Genomic DNA, 25,668 nt, shown 5'->3' with positions numbered 1-25,668 from the left:
TAATCTTATAACCATGGCATATTTGAGTTAGAAAATTTGAGTCAAGTGGAATTAATTTGGGTTTTTGTGAAACTGAATAGCTTGAGTTGAGGAAAAAGGAAAGTATAGCATAAAATGATACTGAAATATATTTTATATTAATTTTTCTGAGTCAGTGGCAGTGTGTGTTTTGTGTGCTGGAGGTCATATTACTGAAATGTTGTTTATTCTGTTGACCTCCAAATTCGCCAAAAAATCAGTTAATGCAAGTTTAAGCAAATGAAATAAACTAATCATCTCACAATTTGATGGGATATATGCTGCTACACCTGAGTCAGTGACTCTGTTCAGTGGTTAAATTGTGTAAAGTGTATTCTCCATTGATACTTGGGAACATATTGTGCTATTTACTCTTCCTGCACTTTTTTGCTAATATTTGCATTACTACCATTAGTTGTTAATTAAGTCACTGCAGTGCAACAGCTAATTTTTATTCAATTATTGTGCTGGTTCATTAAGGTGTTTTCATGCTGTTAATTTACATGGTGGTGAAATGTAAGTGGTCGTTTGAGAATGTGTTAAGGCTACAGTGATTTTGTGGTATTTCTCAATACAAAAAGGGGTCTTGTGTGTCTATATTGAATATTGCTTCAGGCATGTAAACATGAGGGTTGTCTTGCACACAGCATGTTCCACTTAAAGCTGCGGGTTTGTGTCACCATGCTCTGCTACTGGCACAATCACCTTCAGCTGGCGCTTCATATAGTTCTTCCTGAAAAGGCATTCATTGTCCCTCCCCGGTCTCTGTTAAATCTAGGTTGGTGTATCCTTACAGACAGGTCAGAGCCAAGATATCAACTCTGTAAATATTCATATAAAAGCTAGACAGATTAACCTCAGTGTGTTTTGTCTGACAGTCAGTTCAAAATCCTAAGATATTCAGTTTTGTTCACAGAACATATCATATCACATAGAACATATTTTCAATATGTTAAGATGTGAAAATCATAGTAAAAGCCCAGAGCATTAGTGTGTTGCCAGGCTACTTGTAGGCAGTATGTGTTTTCCATGGTAACTAATAAATAATGACATGGGTCTTAAAACACTTCCAGTTAAAGGCCTTGACTGTTGAAATGCCAGTGTTTCGAAATCTATATTCTTACTCATTACTCACAATCATATTGTGTATAATTATAAGTAAAGAAAATGAAAATTGACAATGTGTTACATTTACAGCTGACTTTGCTGTGTTGTTTCAGACAACACAACTGACTCTAACAGACAGGACAGGAAAAGAAATCACTAGCTGAACACTTTCAAACAAAAGTAACCTTTAGACTAATTTGTTCAGAAATGTTACCTTTCATTTTATATTTAACACCCTAATTAAAATGTTTACTCATCAAGCGTTTTCTCATTTTGATCTTGCTGCACTGTTTGCCTTTTGTTTTTCATTTGTCTTCTGCACAAAAGCCACTAATTAAAGATCTTTCGATATAGTAATCATCAATAGAGAGCAGCCTATAAACAGAAACCAACACAAATGAATGATGATAGGTCTTTTTGAGTATCTTGCTCTCACATGACATGAATCAATCAGCAGACAACACAGGCTTGCCGGCCCTGCAACAATGAGTCCAATTGAGCTGAGCTGTGATTATGATTCAGTGAACAGCGTGATTCAAAGAATTGCAATGTTTAGCCCAAAGGGAACTGATCAAGCTTTCTTTGGAGGGAATTTTCTCCCTCTTGGGTCCCAGAATCAGCAGTCGTATCACTGATGATGATGGAAGTGCCACTCAGTGGGATAACTTTCAAGTGATTGAGGGGGGCATTAGATTTTTGTTTATTCAGGAGCCAGGTGCAGATAACAGGGCCGTTAATGATTGGAAGTTGATTAGTCACTTCTGCAGAGCACAGCGTGATGTTTCACAGTTTAATCAAGAACAAAAAATTAATGGGTGCAGTTTCACATTTGTTTACGCATTAATATCTAGGTTACTGTTTATCATTGGCTTGTTTGACTTTTTTTTTGTCATGGATCAACTTTTCATTTTAGTTTTGAGGCAAATAATGGAAGCAAAGATTTTGATCTTGTGAAATTGAATCAACACCGACTACTTAATGGTGGACTTGAAATTCATAGCACAGAATTCAAGTACAAATTTACCGGTGCCCAGTATTCAGATTGCTCATACCCTAAGAAGGTTTCTCTCTGGTTGCTAAAATTGGCCTGGTCAAATTCAAATCTCAAAATAGGTGAAATTCAGACGTGAACATCAGGGATGTTCAGTTTATGGTCTGTTATGAGCCAAGCATCATTTAGGAATTGTCTTTCTAAAACCAAAAACACAAAAACAAAGTTTAAGAAATTAATGATACAGTGTGTTTATGTGCTTGAAGCTGCAATCATTAAGCCTGGTAATTAGTGTACGTTACTACATGCAGTAGTTCTTCCAAGAGCAAGAAGCGCATCACTAGTTAACATGTTATTTTGTGGTATGAAGTTACAGAAACCTTGGAGAGGATAAGAGAATTCACTGTGTGGGATCTGGTCCTGGATGCCAGCTAACTTTAGCAACACGGCCCTGCTCTTCATTGGATATGGGAACGTATACACTCAGCGACACAGCAGTTCCATGCAGTGTTACTCGAGATAGTTTTATATGTGAAGCATGTCAGTTAGTCCTCATCCTCTCAACAAAGTGATTTCTGTTTACATTACATACAAGAACGCATACATGTAGACTGTTGTTTGACCATTAGATGAATGACAGCTAATGTGTCCCACATATTTAAGATCCCTTAAACCTTGTTTAAATAGGCCAGAGATCAGAATAATTCCATTCAGGCTCACTATACAGATGTTCAGGTTTGAATTTCTTTACACAGATTTTGAATTTGACCAAGCCACATCGAACTACCAGACTTTTGGCCTTGAAAGTGAAATGTTTGACTGATGTATATTCCATGACATTTAGATTTCAACATAGTGATAAAATTTCATAATGCAGTCACCCATCGAATTAAAATCTTTTTGGCCATTATTTCCTTACATATTTACTGTTTGAATTCACTCATTTCAGTGTGGCAGTGGAGCTAAGTTACTGATTTTTTTATTGTGTCTTTAATGAGCTGTTTTCTTATTGCTGAGACTGTCAAGCTTTGTGCTCTAAGGGTTGAACGTAATCATTCTCCAGCAATATGAAATAACGAAGTATGAAGGGTAATTGTTAAACAAGTGGCCTCCTGGGAATCTTTACAAGATTGTACCTGACAACTGTGATGTGTTCGAGACATCATGTTAGCATGGACGCACACACAGACACTCACAAACATTTGCAGATTAAACCCTCTTAATGCAAACTCAAAACCCAAGTGACATCTCCAACAGCGTAATGAGAAATTTAGCAGGAATCTGAGGCTGATTATCAGCTGCAAATTTGCTGTAATGTCAGTAATCAGAGGAGATGGTACAGTGGAGAGACAGAGAGAGGAAAGAAGGGAAGCCAGCAGCGAGACTGAGCACTAATTAAACCATACCTGCAACTTGTTTCCTGCCATCTTCTTAGCATGACAATGCTGCCAAGGCCCCGAGGAGGTTTCATTTCTATGCCATAGAAAGATGTTCTGATTTAATGAATTGCTGTTTATTGTTCTGTCCACCCTGCTTATCTGGCTTAAATGACTTATGAATAAACATTGCAACTTGTTTTTACTTTTAAAAATTTCCATTTTTATATTTCGAAGTGTGGCATCTGTGACATTCACATCCCCATTGCAAATAAGTGTCCCAGTGTCAGAGAGCAAGTCTGGGGAGGGACACAAACTAAAATGATAATCACCTCAAGATATTCTTGTCTGCTCAGGTGTCGGAGGGTTAATCACAAAATTAACTTATCATCTTCCTGGATGAAGTAATTAAGCGGTGCAGGACAAACTCTTCACATAATTGAGGGTGAATAATGAGGAAGAGGCGTGCAGTCTAGTGGGAGGGAGAAATGGATGGAGGAAAGATCACAGATTGGTAATTAGGAGACAGGACACTTGATGGAACCCGTAGGAGAAATGTTGTTGCGCTACTTACGACACGGTTGTATCGCTGTGATATAAGAGCAGCAGCAGTAATAAGAGGACGGGCTCTCTGTAGGCAAATTCTGTTTTCACACTGTGCGCTTAATAAACTACCTTTGTATGACTAAACCAGGCCACAGTAGATTGATTTAATACCCAGAAATAGATTAGATGATACACAAACCAAGCATTACTGGTGGTGTATTTACATAAAATTTTTGAGTTACAGAGTAGGTGTCTTGCTAGAGGTCACATATTTGCTAGGTTACACAGTATTTCTTGTTTTTTTTTATTTGAAGAGAAAGGGTTTTTTTTTAATATAGGTAAATGGCCTCAGTGTGCTCCTTTTAAATTTGATGGAAGAGAATGAAGGTCGGACTGGACGGTACTGGAACTTTAGTCTTTCTGTCTGTTTTTTTGTGCGAATGTGGCAAATCTGTGAGGAGCTGGACGAGGGTCAGTATTGGCTAAAACCCCCTCCTCATCATCCTTGTCAGTGTTTCTTCAAAGAAGGCTTGTGATCATAGTTGGACAGTCTAAATGTTTCACAAAGCAGAGTACTTGCCCATATTTCTGTCATATCTTGACAATGAAAAATGTCCATTGCAATTTCCTGAAACCCCAGTTGATACCATTAAATTACTTGTTTTTTTTTTTTTTTGACTAACACTAAAGCCTAACGATATTCACTCTAAAGCGACAAATCCCCACTGGAGATTCTGGAATGAGAAAATTATTATTTGAAAATGACTTAAGCTGTTAATTAATTATTAAAAGAAAGAAGCTTCTGATTGATTTTCTGTGACTAATGTATTAATCACCCACTCATAAGATCCTTCTATGGAAATTCCCATTAGAGCTGCATTATATATGAAATGACCACTGAGACACAAAGGCACAGTTTTCTTGTCTGTATAACCTGTAAAAAGTCTTCACCAGTGTGCCCATGAGAGCAGGTGGAGTCAGGAGTCTGTTCAGCACTGCAGATTTGCCGTTCTGTACAACCCCGAGTGAACACGGACACATTCACCAGTTTTCCATTAGGCAGCAAAGGCAAAAAAAAACAAAAACAACTTCCAGATGCAACTATTAGTTGATTAATCAATTATCAATTGAATAATCAATAATTAATCATTTGATGAATTTCTCAAACCACTTCCAGCTTAAATGTAATGATGATAATAAATGAAAATGAGTCTTTGGGTTTTGGACTGTTGATGACTTGAATGAATGACTGAATGATGATTGCCTTGGGATATGGGAAAGTTTTTTTTCACATTTTATGAGCTAACTAAATGAATAACTGTGAAATTATCACAATAATAATTACCAGAAAATAATCATAATCTTATAAACCTAACTTCCACAGAGGAATCAGTGTTTTATTTCTGATATTTAAGTCACATGATTAAATGTGACCTAAAATGGACAGATCAGTAAGTCTTAAGTCTGATATTTTTATGAAAAACTACTGTATCTGAGGTCAAGAGGGAAATTTACTACTGTCTGTTGTTGGTCTAATGCTACCGACACATTTACCTCTAAACATTTTTTTCCAATTTGTTAAACCTGGCTGGTAGAACTTTTGTCTATTCCTTCTGATAATGAGAGTAATAACTCAAACACTGTTGATGTCCTTATGATGCCACACACACTCCTAGTCACTATTGCCTGTAGCCCATAGCTATACTTTATTTTTATGGCCACTCCCCACGTCTGTTACAACAGCAAACAAGTCTCTGCATCACTACCAGGATGCCAGCGGGGGAAATTCACCACAATCTCCTGATTTAAACACCAATATACTACGAAATACAGAGAGAGTTAACCCATGATGATAGGCTTAATCAGCAATATGTGAACTCATTTGGCAAAGGCTTGAATATAACAGATGTTTGTTAACATGAAAAAGTCCAGCTTTAACATATTTATGAAAACAACACTCTGAACATGTAGACTGCAAACTAAATATTTCACATAGAAACAGAGTAGTTCTGGAGGATACCGCTTTGTGCTGCTTGTCGTCTGTGAACTGTGTGAGAAGCTGTGTATGCTCAGAAATGCCGTAATGGTGTTTGATTAAAAACAACACAACTTAGAAAGAAAGCTTTGAACACTGACATGCGATTCACAAATCTCTCATTATACTTTTAGACTGTTGTTTATCTCTTACCCAAGTGTAACGATTGTATAATGAAGCTACATTTACATAATGCAAAATGATTTGATAGTCTTAGGCATTTAAATGAAGCTGATATAAAGCTTGGTTTTATGTCGGTTTCAGACCTGCAGAACTCAGTTTAGATCTATAAACGTCGAAACAGGAATTCGATGTCCACCACTGCCCTCAGTGCTAATGTTGGTTTAATGTGCAGGACTGTATCACCGGAGGTATTATTAGGACCATTATGTCTCCCAAAAAGACAGCATCTGTCTCCTCTGCATTTTCTGCATGGTGAGCACATGAATACAGCAAATCAATACAGAGAATAGCAATCATGAGAAACTGCTCGAGCGTTGGTGAAAAGTGCGACACGCCGAGCGGCACACGCTGTTTAACGGAACATACACGGCCTGCTTAGGCCTTGCTCAATTTATCGACTGCTGCAAGAAATCAACAGTGGCAAGCAGCTTAGCGGCTCTCTCTTCCCATAATAGACTCCATTCATACAGGCCTTTTATTCTGCGCGCACTGCGATGTGACAAATGGACATAATGTCTGCCAGCCTGCCTTTGAGTTTATTTGATTTCTGTCTTCCTCCTTCCCCTCCTGTCCTCCCTTCACTTGTGATCTTCACTGATATATCTTGATGCTCTGAAGTATCCAGAGTAAATTCACTTTGCCTTTATTGCTGTTTGTAGCCTTCAGAGTGCCACCAACAGTCTGTGCATGCACACCACAAATAGCCGTTGTCGTTCCTGAATAACTTGAGAACCCAGAAATAGGCAGAAAATACTGTAAAAGTATAAAACATAGAATAATGTATAAAAGTATAGAGTATAAAACAAAAAAAAAAAGTTTTTGGAACCCATGCAAGTGAAGTAAGTTATTGATTTTTTTTCATGAAAGTTCTATATTTGAAATTCAAAGTATGTATAATAATTTGCATTTCATTAATAGTAGTAGAGAAGATTTGTAATTGTTGGTGATAAAATAGTCCATGCGCTACATCACCATTTCCCAAACCACAGATGGTAAACTGAAAAGAAAATTGTTAATATAAATCAGATGGTAATTTGTTTGGAACTGCAAGTAAATGTATCTTCTCAGACTGGCATAGTCTTATTATATATAAACAAATATGTTTACTGCATTTCAAAAGTTTGGCAAAACACCATCAAGCACTCAGTTCTTGTTTACTCATTAAAAAAGGTAATAAAGTTGGAATGATCATAATTCCACATGAAGATGCACAACATTAATAATGAGAGCATTTTACTATCAGTGTAAATAAATATTTCAGCCTCAGAAGGCTCACGTCGGTAATCTATCACCCCACTCCCAAAGATGGGATGCTCCCTGCGGAAAGATAATTCACCAGTTGTGGATCCTGAGCAGCAGATGATCTATACAGTCCTAGAAAAGGTTATTTATCGCTTTCATAATTAAATTTGGTATCTTGGTGGAGAGGCTGTCATGGTATGATTAATCAAGTCCCACTGGCCGGAGCCGGAGAGGGCCAAGTAGCAGGTGTTGCTCACTCCGGCCTGAAATGCTGCTGCTCCCCTCCATGGGTACATGCAGACATGGTGCTCGGGTTTCTACAGGTTTGAGAAAAGGAAAAGTCTCGAAAAATACCAAACCAGACATCAGATCCTTAAACCTTTCTGGGTTTACAGCAAAGACTTTGTGTGTGCATACAGTTAGAAATATACGCACCGCTGATAATGTCTGATTCATAAAGCTATGTGCACTAGAGCTAAAACGATTAGTCGATTAATCTGCTTTCTGACATTTTGTAGACCAAACAATTAATCAAGAAAATAGTAATTAGGCTAATATAAATTAATATATGATGACGATTATTGTTGGTTACAGCCCTCTTATATTGTTCTATTTTATTTAAATGAATTTCATCTATTAGTTAGACTCATTTCCACTGCAGAGTTAGACATAAAAAAAAGACCTGCACTTAATTTTGTGCTTTCATGTCATTACCTCTGTCTGTTCCGCTGTCTGTATATATATATATATAAAGGGGAAAAAAATTCTATTGTTGTACCGCATTATATTACACTTTTGACATTACATGTACCTGTGAACCACCAGCAGCAGTGGTATACGGTCATCATCATCTAAACTGATTAAGTTTATTGCACTTTCATTTCACTTCTCTTATCCACATTAGACCTGCTCCACAAAATCCTGTGCTGTAAATTATGTGGAGAATGGTGTTCGCATGTGTTCTGTGTACTGTCACAAGCAGTAAATCATGTCTTCAGCAGGGTGCTGCAGGGCACCATCCCAAATGAAAAATAAAAATAAAATTAGCTTCAGCAGAAACACATGATTAGAATATTCGATTGTATTGCGACATAAATGCGCATTATCTGATCCTTATAACATAGTCAGTTGTATGACATTATGCCCTCCATAATGTCATTATGTTTGGCCTTTAAAAATTACTTTGTTGAAATTGTAATTGATTAATTTCTGTTGATTGACTGACAAATTGTTTTAGTATAGGGACACATGTGATAAACCGTTACGGTCTGTCAAAAAGGGAAAAAAACCCTGTAGCCCTCTAGGACCTCTGTAATACACAGATACCTGCAGTGTTATTCACCTAAGATGGATGAGTATTAGAACAATAGATATTTCCATTTATTGATTAAATGTCACCATTTCAACAATACTCAACACAGAGTGAGGCATGACGGCATTCTTGTTGTCATCAAGGTCCCTTTTAACCACAATAATGTGACTAATGAATATGAATAGGAGCGACTGGTGAATTAAGTAATTAAACTGGGTCCACTTTGAAAGGTTGCAGAGACGCCACTATATTAGTGTCACCGTAATGCTTAAAGTCCTGAGTTGCCATTGCAACAGCATGGAGAAGGGATGAACTGTAGGACAACACAAAGTCAATATCCGTGTTGAGCACAGAATGAACATGGTGTTTAATCCTATGTCCACAACAATAGTCTGCTCCATCACATTGCTTCAACCGAGCTGCTGCTCAGTTTACCTTCCACTGCCAGCCTGGAGGCACAGACATAAGGTGTGTGAGATTTATTACGCTCAGCTTTGTGTGAGTTTTTGTGTGTGTGTGTGTGAGAGAAAGAGCACGTGATCAGAAGCTATATGGATTACTCTCCGCAAAAGCCCTTCCTAGACTTGTTTTGAAAGGGCTGAAATTGGCAGAAGTAGTGGAAACTGTGACAGCTCTTGTGATGAGTCGGTTTGATGATGATCATCTCACTTCCCTGACAAATGCGATTAAACAGAAGCAGTTATGTAAAGTTGGGATTAGCAAGGTTGTGACAATCTCCGGTAAAAACAGGACAAATTGAGTCCTTGAGCTATATCGTGAGTGTTTATGTTAATCGTCTGTGGTACAGTATGGAACCTGAGCTAAGCAGGGTATTTTAGGTCTTTCATCTTGACATGGATGCTGCAGTCAGTGCCCTGACCAGAATGTTCAAAACGAACATGCACACATGAGGAAAAGATTAAATTTTTCATTTTTCCAATAATGGCATGCAGAGTCGGTGGCTCATGGTTCATCAGCATGGAGTACAGCAGGTTAATAATTACCTGTCATCTGGATTCTGAGAAGTTGTTCACTTTTACTTTGTAGTAGTAGATGGAAAACTGATACGCTGGAAAATCACAGTTCTATGAATTTAAAATCTACGCAGTATAAGTGCACCCACTCAGTGGTGTGTGAAAGTTTTCCACATCTAAGCAATTTACAGTCAGGCAATATGCTAAGCTTTGCTTCTCAATATGACTATGTGTTCTCGGTTAATTTGAAATTCTGAAGGCATCATTTTCCATGAATCTAAGGCAGGAAAGCACTGTTTTTAAATTGATGTAGAACACTATGGGGCCCTTAACGTTATGGGCTTTATGTGAATGGATGTTATTTTTTCACTAATCTCATTGTCTAGATCCTGTACTTAAGTAAAAGTAGCAGAACAATAAATTAAGATTACTCTTCTGCAAATAAAAGTCCTGCATTGAAAGAGTAAAAACACAGTAGAATTGGTACAAATTTTATCCTGTTGGGTAGTATTCTGAAAAAAAAAAAGTATTCAAGTCGATAAAACTTGTCATTCAATACAATTTACTGTACTTAACTCATTTACATTCCAGCACTGAAATCAGTAAAATCAGTAATCAAATTGTAGCTCCTTTTTTGATTCATATTGTAATAGTTACTTTGGCTGTTATGTTGCAGCCCTGATATACACCTCTAATTCCATGGCCATTGTATAATTACTTTTTTCCAAAAAATGCTGCAAAATAACATGTATATTTTAAATGTTTCTGCTGTTGTGTTTACACATCATTACCTGATTCTTCTCTTTGTGTTCCAGTAACGATGTTGACAGTTGTATATGTTTATGGTATGGAATATAGGTTTCACAAGTCTTCTTCTCCTTTGATGCATTTTATACCTATGTGCTGTCTAATTGTTACTGTCTGTATTTAGTATACTGTTTTTATTTTCTTCTGCAGCAGCTCAGTTTCCCTTCAGGCCTCATTACAGTTTCATCCTGTATTATCCTGTCTGATACCTATACAGTCGGTCTCTATTCCAGCCTGACATTCACCAACTGCCCGCATGGTGTTAGTACACCAGAGTGTTGCTTTCGTCTCTATGTTTTCCTGTAGTTTCATCCCTCTCACCTCCTCACCTGGCTGCTGGCCTGTGGGCTGCCAGCCTCAGATGGTTAATTATCTCTTGTCTGAGCGGTGATCACCTCCCCTTGGGCCCAGCAGCATAATGCTCTATAGGAGGCAGCCTATTGAACTTCCTCCCAGCCCACCGGGGTGCCCAACCACCTGGCTAATAACGATTCATGCAGCTGCCAATCCGGCTGAGCCACGCCATCAATATTCCTGTCTGCAGGATAACATCAATTAAGAAACAGGGATCTGAACATTGAGACGCAGGACAACCATCATCCCCTGGGAGCATCCACCATCCGCTGACAGATAAATGTCCAAATTCACTAGACGCTCAATAGTAAATTATTTTGTGTTTGAAATTTACCAGCCGCTTTAATATGTTGCCAGCATTTGGCTGATGGCTGAGGCTTTTTTTACATCCTGCTTTATATCAATTAAATATAACAGGAAAGTTCTTTAGCTTAGCCCATATGTATATATATAAAAGAAAACAGAAGGCAAATACCATAAGTGTATTTTCCAAAAATGTGTTAGTGATTGCTACACATGGGTACTAGCAGGTACTGTTTACTATTGAAACAGAAGGAGAAGTTGGATAAATGTAATTGCTAGAAGTAAAAGAGGAATGGTTGAAGTATTTAGCTCAAATAAATGCGTGGCAGTCAGCTATTGCAACCCCAGATGGTACGATTGTGATACTAAACCAAACCTAAATGTTAAATTTCCACTTTTATGTACTAAGTAGTATTACTTACCCAATGTAAAATTAGTTCAAATGAAGACATTTGAAACATTCAAATGGAGACATTTGAAACATCAGTGGCGTTTGAATGGGCACTTTAGTGCACAGGATTGTAAAGGTGTGTCAGACTAAGAAGGTAGAGAACCTTGGTACTAAACAACGCGATGAAATGTTTCCAAACATTGTAGAATCAAAAAAACCCCCAAAAAAACCAAACAAACGAAAAAAAAAAACCCAAAAAACTTTTTCTAGAACTGATGCTGTGAAAATTCATGGCACAGACTAACTCTTAACATGCCACCCAGGGAGACATGTTAAGGCATGTTAAGAGTCAGAGGCCGTCTTAATCATGCTGAACAGTGGGGAATGCCTCAGAGCCCCTCTCTGTTAATGGCAACAGCAGCGAGAGCAGACGATGTGACAGGAGGGGCAGGCTGAAAACCTGAGGCCCTACAATGTAGGCTGGGGTTATTATCTACAATTACCATGATTACTGAGCCCTTCATTTGAATGACTAAGGTGAATTTCATTTGGTATTATTACCAAACTGAGCTGGAGATATTCACCAAACAGTGAGCAAGGCCTAAATTTAATGCGTTTTGTAAGTAAACACCGGACGGTAAGGATGCGATCACAGATGCTCAAGTAAAGTTTGACAACAAAAGTCAGCCTTTTTTCTGTGTGTGATGACTGAGCATTACTTCACCCGTGCTTTGCCCCTTCTTTCTTTTCTAAACCTATTTTACTAAAACACAGCAAAGCCTCATTGCATGTAATAAAAGCACTTTCATTGCCCTAGTTATGCCATCTGTGAAAGTCAAATTCCCAAATACATTATACGTTATTGCTAATTCTCTGTGCGTCCTCAGACAAATATTGCTGCTAGGGCGCACCATATCTAGTGATCAATCATATCACCTCTCTGAACCTGCTATGCAATTTATTAAGTGCTGAACAAATGGGCCGGAGCAGGCGAGCGGCTGTTCCCAGGGCCAGGGAATGTAAATCTAAGCAGAGTAACAAATTAGTCAGACTTAGCTTTTTTTTTCCTTCTTGCATACTAAAACTGCTGGTGGCAATGAAAGCAACCCAAGGTAGGCATTAAACTTGCAAAGGTTATAAGAGAAATTTGTATTTGCAGGCAGACAGCCAGAAGTGTTTGCTACCGATGCATTATGGTACTATTAGAAAAATGGTGCTCTGCAGTAATTGTTTTCCAGCTTCAAGAATATTTTCATGTTCTCATCTAATTATGATTTAATTATGACAAAGCTCATTTGTGCTCTCTAACTCACTAACATTATTATTTGCTCTTCTGTGTGTGTGTGTATGTAAAAGGAAGCAGAGCATAAAATCTCACAAGTTCTGGATACATTATAATTTTCTGAGACACAGGAAAACAAAGAAAAAGAAGCAGATATAGAGTGATCCTCTTGATAACAATATCCAACACTCCGTGAATCTCTTTTAGGCGGACTGTATCTTCAGATGTTGTGCTTGTGGTCGGTTTCCATTCACACCCGCTAATAAAATGCATCTTAGGATCCATCTCTGATTAAACTCCAATTCATTTTGAAATTAAATAAACCAGTCAAGACACAGACAGTTTATATTGGAGATTTCTGCCATTCCCACGATTATGTTCAGTGAGATCATCTTTTAACGTCTTATGCCAGCATTTTTTAGCCATTCAGCATGGTCAGTCAGATTGAGAGCTCCTCTGTTGCCACTGTGAGGTTGACATTTTTTTTTGTGAAAAATCTCAACACCTTCTGGCCAGTTGAATTACTAAAGTCATTAAAATATTTCAGGCTTGATGAAAGTGGTGGATGGACTGACTGACAGATGGTCGTAGCCATCCCTACAGCCATGCCGCTAGAATGGCTTAAAAAAAAAAAAACTGAACATGAACATATTGCATTGTGACATTACAGACACACAAGTCCCTGCACTGGCACTAAATGTTGGCACTGTCCAGTTTGAGCTTCCTCAAACAATTATTTAGCATTTATTTGCAGTGCTGTATGGTATGTTTCCACCGTCGTGTTTCCATTGAACACTTCTACCAGTGGTTTTTAAGATTATTCTCAGTCCATCTTGGAAGTCGTCGGACTATCATAGAATTGAAAAGCCTGGATTCTGATACCAGCAAGAGCAAAGCAACCTCTGAGCATACAAGTCGAAGTTCAGCTTTGTAAACCGTGCATAAGTGTTAATTGTCGCTAAGAAGAAGTTTTCTGCAATACCACTGCACAATAAGATTACGTCCACTGATGTTTGGTATTCCTTTAGCCATACCTATACTTACCAGGCTCAGTTACGTGCTGAACAAAATGATACCTCGTCTCAGTTTTAGATATCGTAAATGTGCTCCCTTCAGGAGAGTAACACACAGTAAAATTAAATTAATAATTAATGAGCTGCATTATTTCTGCTAGAGGCCCAAATATTGACTCATGATTATTTCACCATTTTGAGTTTAAGCAAATAATTTGAGTTGACTTTATCAATCCAGACACATTTCACCAACTGCAATTGTAATTCAGGAACAAAGACAGCGGTGTAAATTGTGGGGAGACTGAGGTGGCATGTGTTGTAAATTAGGAAAACGGGCAGCTCATCAGTTTATTTTTTCTGTCTTTTTTTTTTTTTCTGTCTTTTTTTTTTTTTTTGCAGTACTCGTCATGGATGGAAATGGCATCACGAGGTTCTTTTAACATGAATGCCAGCCTCATACCAATGCTCCGACCCGGTCGTGAACTTCTCGGTATCTTTTGCAAACAGACGTCCCCTGAAAATGGCAAAATGTTTGAAATCCTTCCACTAGATTTCCTCTGTGCCATATGAGAAGAGCAGATTTTTTTTTTCTTCTCCCTTCAGAGTTGGCACTCCCCAAACCTCACCTTTTATCTGGTCACTTAAAATTCATAAAATGTGACTCAATGATTACTTTTACACATACTGCCTTTGACCTCCTGTCGCTTAATTATCATAAAGCTGTGCAGAGGAGAACGAGCCATCGCCTCCTCTTTTGTGCCACTGTAATTGCATTCTTAATTTTGGGAGGTGAGGAATACTGATACGGCAGCTCAGGCCTGATATCACAGGAGTTACATTGTTGGGGTGGGAGGAGGGAAGGGAGGGGCTCTAATAAGAAACCGTGGCAGAGAAAGTCCACCTTAAACAGCTTGCATATATCTTAAATAATTAGTTATAAGGAGGCAAAAGTGTAGCCATGGAATTTTGAATTGTTGGAGGAACCAGAATGATTGAATTCTGAGATGTTGTCACTTTTAGGTTGTGTTCTGCAGACATTTCAGTGTTCAGTGTTCAGGTACAATAATAAAGACCAGTAAACATTCCTCAGCTTTCACTTTTGCACTGCAGCAGCATCCTTTCCTGAATGTCCTGTGGAGGCACAGTTTAAGCTACGGTCATGACAAAAAAGAAGTCTGCTACGAATTCACTGTCATGCTGTGAGGCACGGTGGCAGAGCGATGCTTTGTCATCAATATTTTTCTTTATTTGGTTGTCTGCTTCCATGTAACACTAACAGATGTGCAGCCTTGCCAAAAGATTCTATACTTCTTCAAGATGTAGCCATTTTGTTTTCAGTCCCTCTTCTCAGATTTTCCCAGCATACCCTTGGTCTCAAAAGTGTTGTTTCTCAAACAGTACAGCCTGCAGCTACCATCAGTAAATCCCATATAACCTTGTCAAGGTTGAGCTTTTGAAGATAGCAAGATCCTGTAGTGATAGTAACTACATAGATAAGAAATATACATTTTATAATCAAATATTGATTTTCTTTCTGTCTTGTATTCAAGTGTGTGACTTTGCGGAATGGCAAAGACTCGTATTTTTCCTATGACAGTCGGAGAAAGTGGTTTAGTAGCAAATATTAGAATGAATGAACATATCTAAAGGATAAAAATGGATACTTTTAATTTTTACTCATCAAACTTTGCCACCAAGTAGGCAGCCAATGTTTTGTTTATTCACAGAATCAATGTTCAGTCTCTGAAGTGCATGTTAATTGAGCAAGACATTAGCTTAATGTCAAAACATATTTAGTAAAGGTCTTTTGGGAGGCATTATCAAATTGATGTGATAGTGTTTATCTAAAATGAATTCATCATGGAACTTTGAGTTACAATTCACAATTATTGAATGCCTCTTTGGGTCTGCTGATACTTTTTTTTTTTTATCAAAGTGACATTTTTGGCATTTTAGAATTTACATATGGCTTTTGGATGTTGGATCAATGAAACCATGTCTGCAGTACTTTATTCACCACCCACCCAGCTTCTCCCATCCACCAGTGGCCATCTTTAGTTCCACCAGCAGCAATCCATCCTTTCCTAATTCTCTTCATCCCAGTCTAACAAATCAGATCGACAATTTTCACCACCCACACCTACAGCCTCCAGTATCATTTCAGACAAATTAGTGACCACCCATATACAAACTGAGTTTTGTAGCCTTGGGAGACTTTGCAAATGATGTGTAAATCATTATTACTATATGTTTCAATGCAGCATAAAAAAGGAATCTGAACACTCAAGTTGTCACAATCATGAACTTTTCGTTGACCCCAAAACATTATGTTTGCAGCTGGGCCTACATCCATGCTATTAATTTTAAGGAGTGTCAATTAATGCTTACTTTACATACAGTCTGAAACAACGCGTTACCACTCTTTGTTGCACATAGATTGGTTTTAAATACTTTGTTCCACAGCTTTTGTGTAGGCTGATCTAATGTAATAAGAAAGTGGTCAGTGTTGGTCATTAATGGTGACTGATGACTTTTTTTATTTAAGTTAATATGTTACAAGGAAACACAAAGCCATGTTTTTTTCCACTATTTTATCTTATAAGCAAAGCTGGGTGGAAGCAACCAAAATTTGACCAGATCTTCCTCAGTATCACCAAAAATATTTTAAACTTGCTTCAAGTTCTAAACTGGGTTTAAACAAACTGAAACTAAGCATCAAATGGCTATTTGTAATTCATCTCCAGCAAAATTTTCTCAGAGCTGTCAAATGCACTGCTGCACCCTTAGGGAAAACGATAAATCACGACACTCGTTATTGACACCTTTCTGTCATCATCTTGCTTTTGAAAGCAAGAAATATGGTCTTATATGAGCAGAAGCAAAAGAGCCTGCCCAACACCAGAAAGGTCTAGACAGCCAAGCTCTTCCCATGTTATTCCATATTTATCCCCCCCGACACTGGAACCTTGTGCTTGGGCACACATTTTATTTGCCTTAACGCAAATAATGGACAGTTGCAATTCACCAGTTTTGTAAATTCAAATGCAAATCAAGGAACGTTTTCATGTTGTGATTATTAGAAGTTTAGTGCAGTAAGAGCACTTCTGGGTGCTAATTCTCCAGTCAGATGCCATTAAATCATTGCCAAAGAAGAGGTTTCAGTAAGACGATAAAGATCAAAGAGTGCAAGTTCTCTTTATTGTGGAATCTAAAGATACTGCAGAATAATTCCTGTCATGTCATATAATTAGAGGTTGAAGACACCACAGATTGTGTAATAAATATTGGACAGCACTATCACTGGTTATATGTGCAGCTCAATGAAGGCGTCTCTGGCCATCACCATCATGACTTTGCCTGATTTCACTGAACTCCCAGTTAATCTGAAATTGGGCAAACAGGTGGAGTGTGGGTGGACCTGAGGCACTGATGGCGTTGGTGCCTCCTAAAGGCAACAACACCAGAATTAGCTGAGGTGAAGCCAAGCAGGCAGCTCATGTCTAACTGTGACTGTGGCTACACCCTTAACATTGCATAACGTTAAGCCTTGATATGATTTAAAAAAAATGAATTCAATATTATATATATATATTCAATATTGTTGTCTTGAACAGGGACATTAGGTATAGAGACCAAAATCTTTGTCTGTACCAGGCTATAAACATGTTTATTAAGAGGACTATTTTAATAATACAACTTGTGGGGAATTTCTTGCTTTTGGAGTGAGCATTAAGTGGCATTTTGAGGAACTACAGTTTTCCACACTTTCAATATCTTGTAATCTTTCACCCCGGAAGGTGTTGCTTGGGTGATGCATTAGAAGCAAGACTTTTCTGGCAAGACAACATATCAGCCATGACAGCTAGATTACTTCTGACCAGCACTGCATTGTCATTTCCATTACACACAAGAGTCTTTCAAACAGATTTGAACTAATATGTAATACCCACAATTCAAACAAAACCAAAGTAGCCTATCCTAAAATTCATCACACCAGATTTTGCAGCCCATTTCACTTCTCCGAGCTGCGAATTGACCCCTTTGTGGAAAATTGCAAGGCACTCCAATGACTTCTCCCTCAGCATATATGAATTGTTCATTAAGAACATTAATAGATGATAGTGAAGTTAAAGTGTTTGATAAATTGCTGTATAACTTTCAACTGTGGAATTCAGTCCTTTGCCCCCTAGTCACACTAATTCCTGGTTTCGTGGTTATGTTATTTCCTATCCCATGTGGTTTTAACTGCACCACAGAGCTGTACAGATCTTTTAATTCCGACAAATTATTACCAATCAAATTTTCAAGTATGAAATGTCAAATAAAGTTTCAGTCCTCTTTCACACCCTCTGTATTTTTAGACTACTAAAGCTGTCAGTGGAAAAAGATGGCTGCTGCGAGCGCTAATATAACCAGGCAGCACGTGGGAAATGGTAATGTAGCCTCCCTGGGTAGATGTGGTTTATGTAGAAACAAGACTGTAATCAAGCATGAGGACAGGGTCTAATTACTCATCTCCCCCTGTCTCTCAGAGATCACATCATTGCTCATGAATTACAGGCTACATGGTGACCCGTCTCTGTCAGGGGCAGTCCTCACTCTGACAGCACCTGGGCTACACACAGTGTGGCCTATGTGCGTTGTGTGCAGAAACCCAGAACCAAGTACTCTAGGCTGTACCACTTGATACTCCGGGATGCAGAGGAGGGTAAACCTGTCAAAGCTCAGTGTATTTTTTTCCCCTGTTGTATGTTAATTTAATTTGTAGTGTAACATACAGTTCATCAGCCTGAACAAAAAAAAAAAAAAAAAAAAAAAAAAAGAAGAAAGATCATTTAAAGGGGAATACTGACAGCCTTATTTGTGGTTCATCTGAGAAACAATAGTTATGACAACCTTAGTGTGTTCTGTGCAGTATTTAGTGATGAAGAAGTTCCAGGATTCTAGATCTCTGGACATTAATTTTTCATTTCAAATAATGGAGCAAATGGGCACTTTTAAGTCTGCCTATAGCCAACAGGCCTTTTGTAAAAGTAATGAAAAGGATCACAGTGTAGATTGTGGATCATGATTGTGATTAAACAGATGATTGATATTATTTTTTGGCTAGATCGCCTATGCTTACGCCAATATTGATTCCTTCTACTTGCATTGACAGCACTGCATCATAGATGAGGAATTTTGGTGAAGAAGTTGAAATGAGAAGTTTTCCTTGCGATAACTCCTTATTTAAATCTAAATAACTTGGCAGCTGGCTGGAGGGAGATTGCCAGTGAGCTTCTTGTAGGAAAGTAAAAATCTACAAATCTACTTATTGCTGGCTAACTGTATAAAGAAGCATTGCAGTATCACAATACAAAACACATGTTGTCCATTTAAAAAGTCCAAACATTGAATGGTAGCAAGTATTTAGACATCAATCTTTTACTTGATGAGTACATACAGTCCATAATGGATTCAGCATAGACAGGCAATGTTAAGTTAAGTGATGCAACATGGTACACAGGTGCTTTCTTGCTGTTAGGACACAGTATAAAGTGATTCCGGTATAAGTGATGCGGATAAAATTCACAATTTCTCTTTCTGTCCATGTCTTCTTTTTCATCTCTTTAAGATACAAGTGCAGCTGTCAATTTCTGCTAGAGATCAGCAGAATGAAAGAAAACAACCTGAAACTTACACAAACTAAGCCACTTTAGAGCCTCGGATTATTCCACCGCTTTAGCACCTCTCTGGCTTCAACTGCTTCAAACCTCCACCACAGGTCTGAGGGCATTCTGATCCTCTGAATGGCCTGTGCATATTTCAGATCTGACAGTAAATTTGACTTTGAACTTTTGTGGTTTTGACCACAGGCAGCACAGTGGAGCAATGTTTGTTTTTATTGTTTACTCACACAATAATGCACATATACATGAGCATGTGTCAGGCCCAATTCACGTGCATATTCTTCTGTTGCTTTCACGCTATTCTGAGCATTGACAGTTGGTGGCATTAATGTGCCAAGAAACACAGCAACGTGCCAACAAAGACTGTGAAACATACAAACATAGATGTAACACACAATAAAAATAGTTTCGAAATCTGCAATGTATGATTTTTTTTTTTTTTTTGAGGAAATAAATGTACTCTGTTAGACTTTGAGGACACACACTGTATGAGAACTCCACAGGGCACATTTAGCAACACATGGGAAACAAGACACAAGCTCAGTGTGTTCATAGACTTTTAAAACATACCGCAACAGCAGAAGCAGGAAGTCACTATGTTGACAGTTATGGAGCACCATAAAAATTCACATGACAGATGTCATTTCTGAAACATTTATGTTCCGTGAAAATGTCCTTCAAGACAATTTTAAGCAATTGATGACAAGCTGCAGACATTAGAAATGAGTGGAAATGTCACCCCAAAGTAGCTGCAGTCTGGGGGCTTAAATGATCCACTTAGCTAAAACAGCCTTTTCCTAGAATTGTTTGGCCAGAAAAATCAAAGAAGCCACAGATGTTTCCTGCACAGACACATCTTTCCTTGTTTGTTAATTAGCTAACATGCAAACTAATCAGCTTTACACAACCAACCAATGTTGACTGAACTTCTACTTGTACATGTCATCCAATTAAGTTAATAAAGAATGTACTACAGTGCAGAGTATTTTACATCCAATCAGATAGAAATACTTCTGTGTTGTTTTGGGGTTTAGTATCTAGGCTAATATCTTTTCACAGGCAAATGTTTGTGTAGATATGTGTACTGCTAATATCACTCTGTCAGATGTTAAGAAAACATAAATACACAGATCTGCATGCACATGTACACACAGTTCCACCCCAATACACACACACACACACACACACACACACACACACACACACACACACACACACACCCACCCCCACCCCCTTCCCTTGCAGAGATTGATTTACCTTTGTGTCCCAGGCCTGTCGTTATCATGGGCCTCTCAGACAGGCCTGCTATGATAGCTCAGGGAAAGTGGGACAGAGGTGGCAGCAGGCGCATGATGGAGAAGAGCTTCTTATCGCCGATGGAGAGATCAATCATTCTTACACAGAGAAAGAGGCAGAGAGGAAGAGGTAGAGAGAAGAGTTGCTTTGGTCTCTTGGCAACAGTAGGTAAACAGTTCTGCTCACTGTATGATGGTTTTATAGTTTAATGGATTTCAGCAAAAAAAAATTATTAAATACTTTAAACAGATCTGTCGAAATTGTCTGCTACTTTTACACTTTTATTGGACTTCAGTCGTCACCTAATTTCCTAGGAATTCTCTTGGAGGGTTCCTGGACATATCTATGTAATTTGTGTAATATGGAAATGATAGACAAAGTTATACATAAAAGGTAATCTATGCACACCTGCATACACTCAGGTGTTGGGGATGAGATGAGGTTAACAGAAAACAACACCACAGCAATTTATTTTGGGGCGTTTTTTTCCGTTATTGAACAGCTTGTACGGACACCCGATGGGGACCAAAAATAAAAAGAAAAAAAGAAAGAAAACGAGAGAGGGAACAATCCACTGAACTGAAACTATCCAGTGCTTACAAGAGAATATAGTGGACTCACAGGAAACGACCCAGTGCATTTCAGATTACTATGTTTCTGTGTGGAAATGACAGTGCAGTCAGTTGAGATGTAATTTAACCTTTGACACATCAGATTCCCCAAAAAAGATTCCCTCCAATATTGAGAGTGATGCACTGGATGTATATCATTCACAGAAAGCCACCTGAGTCTCATTTGAGTTGATGTCATCAGTAACAGTGAACATGGCAGATGATGTGGCACCAAAGCCAAAGTCCATCCTGTAGATCATACAGGCCACATCAACTTCAGCCGTGAATGTTTTGAGTCTTTCATATTTCTGGTCTTCAGAACTTTAATGGACCAACTTCATTTGTACACGTGGAGCTGTCTTCAGTGCTTTTCACTCCACCTTTCAGTGCAGAGATCGATCAGTCACAAAAAATACAGAGCGCCCAAAAGCCTCAGTTTGTGTGGCTTAAGTCAGCAGAGGTGTGCACACAGAGTTGAGTGTTGAGTGAAAGTCCACGACAAATCCTCCAAGCAGGGTACACCTGTTTTTCGTCTTCACAGAGGTCTTCGTGAACCGCACTTTGTCTGGGCCTTCCACCTTGACAAGTTTGCCTTAGGACACTTTTCCAGGGCAAACAGCTCCTAGAGTCATGAGAGCGCTCAACCCCCTCCACCATCATAAGGTGGCGGTTCATGGCTTGTTCACTGGGGAGCTAGTTGTGGTGATTCGGGCCCCTGGACAAACTGATGGAACTGGCTGGGAGAGGACAGTACGGGCTTCCCTGCTGAGGCTGTTGCCTCCTGTTATCCGGACACAAATAAGTGGTAGAAAATTAGATGACAAAATTGCAGCTAAGGGGAATGATGCATAGGGGAGTGATATTACTGAAGATATGGATCTCCCAGTGGGCTAAGATGGATCAGTAGTAGACTGTGAATGCTCTTACTAAGTGCTACCTCCTACACAGGTGTTGACTATGTTTAGAAAGATTTACAGCTTTCCCTATCCCATTTATATACCATATACATATTTAAGTAGCTTGTAAAGTTTAGACCTGCACATCTGTGTGCTGTTCTACTCCAGCACAGCACGTCTCCATTCTCTGAATTTTGCACAAACAGTCTCCTAAACTGACCTATCAAGACTGGTAATATGACAAGCATTAGCCTCATATAGTTATCCTTTTTTCCTGTCCTGTTTGTCAGATGAAGATTAAGATAGCATTTCTCCTATCTCCTAAACTGTCATATGCAATGCTTAACAATGCCAGAGAAATGGCTGTCAGTTAATTGTGTTTAAGAGCCTGACCATTATATCACAAGCCATTTCTGTCTGAAATAACTGTGATCTGAGAGCTCTTGAAGGCTTTAACTATGGTGCAGTACAGGCACAAGTATCCTCATTCAGCCTAATGACCATTTAATCTATATCAATCTTGGACCCAGCAATTTCACTGATTCATTATGTCATATCATATAATGCCACATGAAATTCAAGCTTTGTTGCAATTATTCAAGTCTAAAGTGAAAGTGTTATTGATCCTGTAATTTCTGCACACTGAATATAGTAGATAGCTCTGTATTTGACTGTAATTACAGCTCTGGATTGCAGGGAGAAAGTAAGAGTTCACTGACAAAGCATTGTATTATTTCCATATTCAGTATTACTTGCAGGCTCTTACTGAAGTTTTAATTATTCTTTGTCAGTCGAAATGTGTTAGTAATTCTCCTTGAATGTTAAAAGTCCAAAGAGTGCTTTGTTTTTTGTTGCCAACACGCTTTGTTAGTTTGGTGCAGTTGACTCACTTCCACCTACTTAATGCTGGCAAACTGTGAAAGCCCACTAGTGACACATTTGGAGATACATAATGAAGAGGCAGATGGCCTCTGCTGATGACCGTGATGTTTGTGTGATATCTCATCTGCGGCCTTTCTCGCAAGCTATTGCTTGTTTTTCAGAGGAGGACTTTTTAGATTCAAAAGCTGTTAGTAAGGAGTTCCCTAGCAACTTTAATTAACACAAACAATAGTCAAGACCATTTGTATCTTGTATTGTAAACCTGTTACAATTTCATTTTTTTCTTCTTTAACATAATTTTATGTGTGACGTGCATTTGCATGTGCATTCCTCAATCTCAGTAGAAAAATTTGGTGAGTACAGTACTGTATTGCTTATGGAAATGAAGGGAAAAGTTGCAAAACCCCCCCCCCCCCAAAAAATAAACAAATAAAGGTGACTAGATTATTGGAAAAACAAAGCGAAACACTAAAACACCTGAATCTTTCCTTCAGGTTTAACTTTTTAATGTCCAACTTTGTAACAGCTTCCACAAAAAAGGGTGAGCACATTTTAACTAACCAGTATGGCTTTGTACTGAGAAATAACTTCAGCACTCTCTTGTTGGCGCTGCATTTTTTTCTGCAGATGAATAGGACCAGCTTATTGTCTAATATTGTTTCTCACTTTCTGTGCCGCCTAGCTGTTTATGCAGTCTACAAACATTACTCTGCTCTGAGAGTTGGAGCCAAATGTGGAAGGACACAACGCCCAAGGGTGATTTGTTTAACTTTGAAAGGTTCTTTGGTTTGTGTTTTATTTGCTGGGAGCTACGCAGCAGCGGATCATCTTGCCCATACTCCCAAGTGGGCAGCAGCCAACAGAGCCTGGGCGATACACGTGGGTAGAGAGGAAAGAGATAACCCCACCAGGGACTAAACGACAGTCCTCATTTAGACAGCACGAGGCAGGCCAGCCATTTAACAACACAGAAACAAAAAATTCCACTCCATAATCTTTTTTTTTTTCCCTTCAAGTCTCTTGGGAGTGTAATGTTGTTCTCTAACCAGCAGAGAACGAGTTAGATGTATCTCATGAATCATATTAGAGAGCCTTTAATCCCTCAAAGTGAGGGTCTCCGGAGGGTGAGGTTGCCGATGAGGAAGTGCAAACTAAAGACGTAGATGACAGAGCAAAGAGATGAGGAGGGTTGGGGCACACTGAACCAGGTAGAAGACAAGATAAGTCGCCTGCTGGAGTGGTGTCCTGTGAGCTGTCAATCTACTCAGCTGGATGTTGCCTTTTCCCTATGGGGTTATAGGGAAAGAGGTAGATAGGGCTGCTTCTTTCCTTTCCTCATCCATCCCTCCTAATCCAGCCTAAGCACTTAACCAAAGAGGTGTAGTGGAGATCACCTGGGTCTGTGGGGGATCAAAGCCGCTTCAGCGAAAATAAGAGAAGTCTTGAGGAGGGAAAAGCTGATGTAACAAGAAGAGGTAGATTAGCATTAAAGACCTGACAGATGCAAGGAAAAAAAAACTTCCTGGGCTTGGCAGTAATCTTCGTGGTAAATCAGAGCACTTCTGGATGGCTGTTGATGGCAGGTATACCACTGTAAATACCCATCAGAACTAGCACCAAATGCGTCTTTGAAAAGCAAGCTGAGCGGTCTAGTTGAAATGATTCAGAGCAACATTAAAGGAAAGTACTGTTTTCTTGCATCTCAATTTAAAACATAGCCTACTATCCATAATTAAGCAGACAGCTCCTGCCTGTTCTCTGCTTGCACCAGGCCAAAGCTGCCCCCAGTCATATTTCAGACCAATGCGTTTTGACAAGTAAATTGCTTGCCTCTTTGCTGATACCTAACTACTTTTGTAAATAATGAATTCTTTATAATAGCTGCAGAAATAACATACCACAGAGTGACATGGATGAAGGAGTTATCCCTGAGAGAGGACACACATTAGGGACATCTCTTTCTCTGAAATGGTGGTGGGTCCGCTGCAAATCGGTCAATAGAGACATTGAAGACGTAATGGCTGTATGTGGGAAAACGAGACATGATTTGTACAGTGTCCAGTGTCTGTACAGTGTAGCACTATACAGATGGTGTGGAAACTTTGCTCTGGTGATGGTATTAGATGAAAAGTCAATGATTAGCTGAACCTCAGGTTTTTTTTTTTTACTTTCAACCTGAACCTACTTTCTAATCACTGAGCAAGAGAGACCAGTGGCTGTTCAGTGGCTATTGGCTATAGAAGAAGAAGTATTCATAATCTTTGCACCATGAATGTAATATTTCATGGCAGTCCATGTAGTCTGTATTAATTAATTAATGTTAATATTTGAGCCTGCATCAGAGAGATGGCCCACAGATTACCATCTCTGGAGCCACGCT

General features: G+C 38.7%; 1 protein-coding gene across 4 annotated transcripts in view; it reads left to right on the top strand.

The window, feature by feature from the left end:
• The window catches only part of adarb2 (adenosine deaminase RNA specific B2 (inactive)), a 259,292-nt gene that overhangs the window by 47,070 nt on the left and 186,554 nt on the right, over positions 1 to 25,668 (top strand). The window lies entirely within an intron of this gene.

Source organism: Scatophagus argus, chromosome 18 (assembly GCF_020382885.2).
Source record: "Scatophagus argus isolate fScaArg1 chromosome 18, fScaArg1.pri, whole genome shotgun sequence".
NCBI classification, from domain to species: domain Eukaryota; kingdom Metazoa; phylum Chordata; class Actinopteri; family Scatophagidae; genus Scatophagus; species Scatophagus argus.
This window is presented reverse-complemented; position numbering and strand designations above follow the sequence as displayed.